Here is a 6,820-nt window from a genome sequence, read left to right as displayed (position 1 = left end):
CTAGGAGTCACCTGGATAAGCTCTCCTCTCCTCCTGCCCATTCCCTTTCCTGTTCATTTCCCTGAGTGTCCCCATCACTTCTCTCTCCATTACCATGCTCCCACCCTGTCTCACCTGGATTACTTCCCTCCGGCTCTTCCGCCTGACTTCTCTGCTCCAGTCCTAGTGGCCTCACTTCAGTCCTATGAAGATCCAAGCTTCCTTCTGCCCCAGGACCTTCAGACTCGCTCTTCTGTCTTCTTGGGTCTCTCCTTTCCCTTCCCATTGCCCGATAGCACCTACTCCTTCTTCAAGTCTCCCACCAATGAGAACCGTCCCCACCGGGCCAGGTCAGTTGCCCTCCCAGCCTCTCCTAACTTCATCCCGATGGATATTTTGATTCATTTCCACCTCTCCGTATGTTCACAGCTGCGTCTCAGTGCCTGGCATGGAGGAGGGGCTCAGTCCTGGGGAGTGAACAGGTAAGTAAATGTCACCCCCTTGGATCTTCAGAACACCCCCGTGAGGTTGGGGAAAACCTGAATAAACCCTCTAGCTTCACTTACGCTATTCTATTGTCACTTCAGTAACTTGCTTTGACCACCTACTTTAGAGGTCCCACAGCTGGTGCGCTCCCACAGCACCCTGACGGAGGGCCCCGTGGACAGGCTGCCTGAGTGGTTTTTCAGGAACCTGGAGGGAGCTCAAACTGGTTGAACCACCAGCCCCCACTTGGGCCTGTGCAAGTGTCCTTGGGTGCACTCGGGAGCCCCACACCGTTTGCCGAACACGTATCCTGTGCGATGGCTTCCTTCACTGCCCCTGCCTGCAGCGACCTCCCCACTTGGCTTCCTTATCCCAGGAATACCCCTAAACCCCTCCTGGGAGGCGGGTTGGAGACTCAGGTCTCGGGTCTCCTCCCCCTCCACTCTCGGTGAATCCACTCTTCCTCTTTTGCCAAACTTGTTTCAGTGACCGGCAGCTGGGGAAACTCAAGCTGACCACTACCAAGGTCACCTAGACAGAATCTGAACACCCCTCCTGCTGACTCAGAGGCGACCCCACCTATCCCTTTGTAGTGTTGCTCAAGAACCTTTCTCTTATCTAAATTGATTTTTTAAAAATTTTTTAGTTGTAGTTGGACACAATATTTTTATTTTATTTATTGTTATGTGGTGCTGAGGATCAAACCCAGGGCCTTACACAATCTAGGCGAGTGCTCTGCCTCTGAGCCACAACCCCAGCCCCCAAATTGCTTTTTTTTTTTAACTTCCTTTTTAAAAAATATTTATTTTTCTTTTTAGTTGTAGTTGGACACAATATCTTTGTTTTTATTTATTTATTTTTATGTGGTGCTGAGTTTTGAACCCAAGGGGCTCGCACATGCTAGCAAGCGCTCTACCACTGAGCCACAACCCTAGCCCCTTAACTTCCTTTTATATAATCTGAAACCTTCCTGAGATTCTCAAATTAAGAGAAGAGGATTTGTGTGTGTGTGCATGTGTGTGTGTGTGTTTGTATGTGTGTGTTGCTGGGGATCAAACCTGTGTGCTGTCTAAATGTCCTACCACTGAGCGACCTCTTCGCCCTTATATTTTATTTTGAGACAGGTTCTCTCTAAATTGCCCAGGCTGACCTTGAATTTTTGATCTTCTTGCCTTGGACTCTCAAGAAGCTGGAATTACAGGGGTGCTTCCGTGTCTGCTTGGTTGACCACTGGATATTTTAAGAATTATCAGTAAATTGCATGTGATCTGATTAGGCCAGGGAAAATTGTTTTTGTCATATTGTCGAGGGGCTTAATGTTCAGTGAGTACACAGAACATTTGCACAGGCTGTTCACTGAGCAAGGACTCCTGGCCAAGCCGGTGGGGGTTGGGAGTAGAAATGAAGCCCATGTTCTGCAGGTCAAACTGCACCCTGCTGTGAAGCCATTTTTCTCCAGAGGTGGGAGTCTTTTCAACCTGTACCAAGGCACCATTCACTCATCCAGCTGGGTGCCCAGAGGAGGTGGGCTGCATCTGCCCTGAGAAGCTGTATTTTTCAAGTTCATACAGGGTGGTGTATGGGCCATGAGGTCCTGGATTATGGCCAGCCTACCTGTGCTGGGCTCAGGGGTCATTCCAGGTAAACTGAGCTAACTGGGCTGCGCAAAATAACCACACAAGAGACACAAATACCTTTTTTATATAAAAAAATTAGTTACAGATGGACACAATATCTTTATTTTATTTATTTATTTTTATGTGATGCTGAGGATCAAACCCAGCACCTCACGCTTATGAGGCAAGTGCTCTACCACGGAGCTACAACCCCAACCCCACAAATACTTTTTTCACTGGGGTCTCTGTGACAGCTCCTCTGACCTTAAGGGTCCACAGAAAGTGAGAGAGCGAGAGCAGCGCTGACCCCTTTTATTGAGGAGAAGCTATTCAAATGAGGCCAGGGGTCAGGTTTCAGGGGGCTGAGTCTAGCTTCCTGATGTCCACCGTCAGCAGGTTGACTGACACCTGGGTAGGCCACACCCAAGGCACAGTAAGAGGAGGGGACACACACAAGGCACTTCCATGGAAGATTCTATCCTAAACAGGGCAAGGGGTTATGAAGGAACAGGTGAGCATAGCTTCACCCATGAGGCTGTAGCAAGACACACCCATGCACGAGACACCGACCCTCAGACCCAAGAAGGGTGGGGAAAGCTCTGCCACATTTCTGTGACTGAGCACCTCAGCACCCAGCCGGGGAGTGTGACTCAGTCACGTGCAAGGTTGGTCTCCCACATATTCCCCCTTTCTTAATATATATATAAAAAAATGCAACTGGGAAATTCTATCTTTCAGTCACTTGACTCTTGGTCCAAGGTCATCACGATCTGCTATTGAAACACAAAAGGAATTAGTAGAAAACATATCATCTTCATAACACAATCAACTTGGAAGATCCAGGTTCTTATTACTTCATCAAACACTCATCAGAAGATTCTTAATCTTTTCCCAATTTTATTGGGAGGCATTGCGTTTGGCTGTAGTAACAGACATTTTCATTGGCATGGCATTTAGGCCTCTCCATAAACCACAGAGCAAAGGGCTCACTCACATTATTCATTACATTGTCTTCTAGAGCATCATTTCTTAGTTCTCATCCTTCCATCAGCACTTATCTGACCATGAAGGATTTTTGGAAGTAATTTAAGTCAAACATTAAGAAAATCCATACATTGTAAGTTTTAAGACATAGCCACAAAGGATATAATTGAAAAAGCAATGAATAAAGTAGTCACTTTAGGGATTATGAGATCAGCAGTTTGCCTAGGTCTGGTTAATTGACATACACCTGTTTTAAAGCCTGAATATTAACTTTAGCATATTATAGCTCTGAAATATTAGCTGGCAATAACTAACGATACAATAAGTTATATTCTTACAGGCCACAGGATATTTATCATCCTTTCTCTTAACTCTCACATTTAAGGAGTTTATTAGGTCTGTCGGTAATATAAACGCTCTTGGAAAAATCTATTTTAATAATCTTTCCAACAATTGTCCATACAGGTAAATGTAGTCTTAGTTATTAAAGTCCAGCATAATTGGCTGGCTTAGGTTCCTCATCTGCGGTCTTGCATACGTTCCTGTCACTGATGTGGTCAATAAGTTGTTCGGCTACCTCAGTCGTGGGGGGTAGAGATGTGGAATCAACACACAGACTCTGGGAGCTGGTGAGAACTGGCTGGTGACAAACCTCAAGTGGACATCCAGTAGCTCAGTTCATTTTTGGAATGCACACAACCGTTATAGGGTTTAAGTGAGGCGTGCCCGTCAATCATACATAAGGAAGACAAGATCCATCAACCAATCATCTTCTGCCTAATGTAACCTCACTGTGAGGAAACTCTAAATATTGCTGTCGTGGTGGAAAACAATCTGGAAGGGTCTTTGTCCCTAAGGGAAGGTGCTTACTGAGTCTGGGATTTCATGCCCTGAAGCCCCTAAAGCTGAGACACACAGATAGATGAAGAGGAGAGCAGTGCTAAGACTCAGGGCAGATCCCTCACAGAGAACTGGCCCTTAGTTGGTGCTACTCACACCTGGTCCATAGCCGCCATCCATACAGATGCAGAAGAGTCCGTTATTTCAACACTGTCTTTTTCTCAAAAGATACTTCCAGACAGCCTGTTTACCACAGAGTCAATATAGAGGTATAACTGACCATTACAGCCAGGACAATTAATCTAGTTTCATGGATGGACTTTCCAGTCCACACTGCAAGACACATTAAGGGTGGATCTGAGAAATGGGTCCGTACAAGGCTTTTCATAATCTGTACTTACCTGACAAGCTCGTGAAGCTGCATGGCTGTAAACTCTGTAGCTGGAAATTGACCTTCCTGGGCCAGGTTTCTCATGATGACTGGTTTAAACTCTCCTTTGATATCTGATTTAATTCACTGAGTCGTGTTCAGTAACATTAAGACTGTCAATATGACAATTTAAGAAAAAAATTTAAAATATTTTGTAAAATCTAGTGTGTTTCTCTGAGGTCCTGTATTCCCCCTTTTGTTTATTTAATAAAATTGAGGGGGCTGGGGATGTGGCTCGAGCGGTAGCACGCTCGCCTGGCATGCATGCGGCCGGGGTTTGATCCTCAGCACCACATACAAACAAAGATGTTGTGTCCGCCGAAAACTAAAAAATAAATATAAAAAAAAAAATTGAGTAAAGGCTTGGCACAAGTCATAGCATCATTAGTTTAAGTTATAGATAATAGTACAAGTATTTAAATGATAAGAATAGATTTATCTTTTATTGATTATTATATATTTTTTAATACAGACTAGTTGATCCATCCAAACAATTTAGAAAGAACTCTTAATCTCTTTTTTGAGAGGAGGTCTCAAAATATCTTTATATTTTAGAATATTATCTTTTAAATAGGTATCTGTTAATTGTCTTTAAAAAATATAATTAAGGGGCTGGAGATGTGGCTTAAGTGGTAACGCGCTTGCCTGGCATGCGCGGGGCGCTGGGTTTGATCCTCAGCACCACATAAAAATAAATTAAAGATGTTGTGTCTGCCGAAAACTGAAAAATAAATATTAAAAATTCTCTCTCTCTCTTTAAATAAAAAATAATATATATATATATTTATGATTAAGGTTATTTCCTAGCATAGGGAGCACTATATAAATCTTACTGTATTTTTTATGGTCAATAGGTTCAGCCAGAGAACTTATATAATATGAATGAATTTTTAAAGTTTGTAACCTTTATTGCTCAAAAGTAACATACAACTTTAATTTGAAGTGCCTCAGTTCTAATAATTTTTTTTTCAAATCCCATATTATCTAACAAACAAAATGTAAGAATCAACAGTGTCTCAGTGTCTTAGAATCAATCAAATTTAGTCTCAAAGGACAATTGTCAAAATTGGGATCTAAGATAGCAGTTTAATATACTTAGTGTTTAATCAACGATGTGAATTTATTTACCAAAATGAATCTTTGTCTTAAACAGCAAGAATCATTAGGCAATAAAGACCTTTCTTTAAGGAAATGAACTTAACATTTTAATAGGTTTTTATCATGTCAAAATATGGACAAAATCTTGGCTCACATCAGTATAGTAAAATCAGAAAAATAGTCTGAAATATCTTTGAATTAATCAGTTAAAATTTTTATATTCAGTCCAGTATATATAAATCTCTTTTTTAATTTGTTCTAACTTTTTATATCATCTGTTTAGATAATAACTTAAAAATCTTTTTATTTAGGAAAATACTTTTATCATTGAAATCTAGAATATAAAGACCTTGTTTTACCCAAAGATGATTTTTTTTTTTTTTTTTTTTTTTTTTAAATATTTATTTATTTATTTATTTTAGTTCTCGGCGGACACAACATCTTTGTTTGTATGTGGTGCTGAGGATCGAACCCGGGCCGCACGCATGCCAGGCGAGCGCGCTACAGCTTGAGCCACATCCCCAGCCCAAGATGATTTCTTTTTTCTTTTTCTTTTTCTTTTTTTAGGATCCAATGTGTGCTTTCTCTCTGTTGAAGCATCTTTTTCTTCTAGAATTTTTTTAGTTATACTTTGGAACAATTTCTGAAAACCTTAGAATCTATAAATAAATTATTGTACTTTGATAAGAAATATCAATGAAAATATAGTTAAAATTTTTAGATATTTCTGCAGACAAAATTAGTTTTGATTATCATCTTATAAGTTTGTACAGTAACTTGAGAATTAGAAACTACTTGAAGATTGTATTTTTTCTTAAAAGCATTTATAGTAAACACATTTATCTCAAATATCTGTAACTAAAAGGCAGAGTATTAGATAAATGTATGTTTAAAACATAAATTATGAGTTTTCTGTTGAAGAAAAACAATTAGACAAATATATATTAACTAAACAACTAGACATAGGTGCTAATTATTTTAGATTAACAAGTATAGGTTATCTAAATATCTAGAAAAATATATATTGAGAATAAGGACATAACTTATAATTGTATTAACTTTACGTAACCACATGATTCTTAAAATACTTGGATCCATTTCAATTTATTTTTACTTAGGAGTGCACTCTTATATGTGACGTCACTTGATGTAACTGAAATAAGATCCTTGTGCATATATATTTATTTTTTATAGTCAGGGATGAGAATAAGGATTTTTGGGTCATCACAGGAACATTGCCGGCTTTTGTTCCTGTGGCGAGCAAATGCAGCCACACAACCTCCAGAATTAAAAGTAAAATACAAAGAAGCATGTTTAGTATCTTTCATCAATAGAACATTATTTAGTAACACCACTATAAAGAAAAGTCAGGTTATTTAACTCAAAA

The sequence above is a fragment of the Marmota marmota genome, unplaced genomic scaffold (genome assembly GCF_001458135.2).
Source record: "Marmota marmota marmota unplaced genomic scaffold, marMar, whole genome shotgun sequence".
NCBI classification, from domain to species: domain Eukaryota; kingdom Metazoa; phylum Chordata; class Mammalia; order Rodentia; family Sciuridae; genus Marmota; species Marmota marmota.
This window is presented reverse-complemented; position numbering follows the sequence as displayed.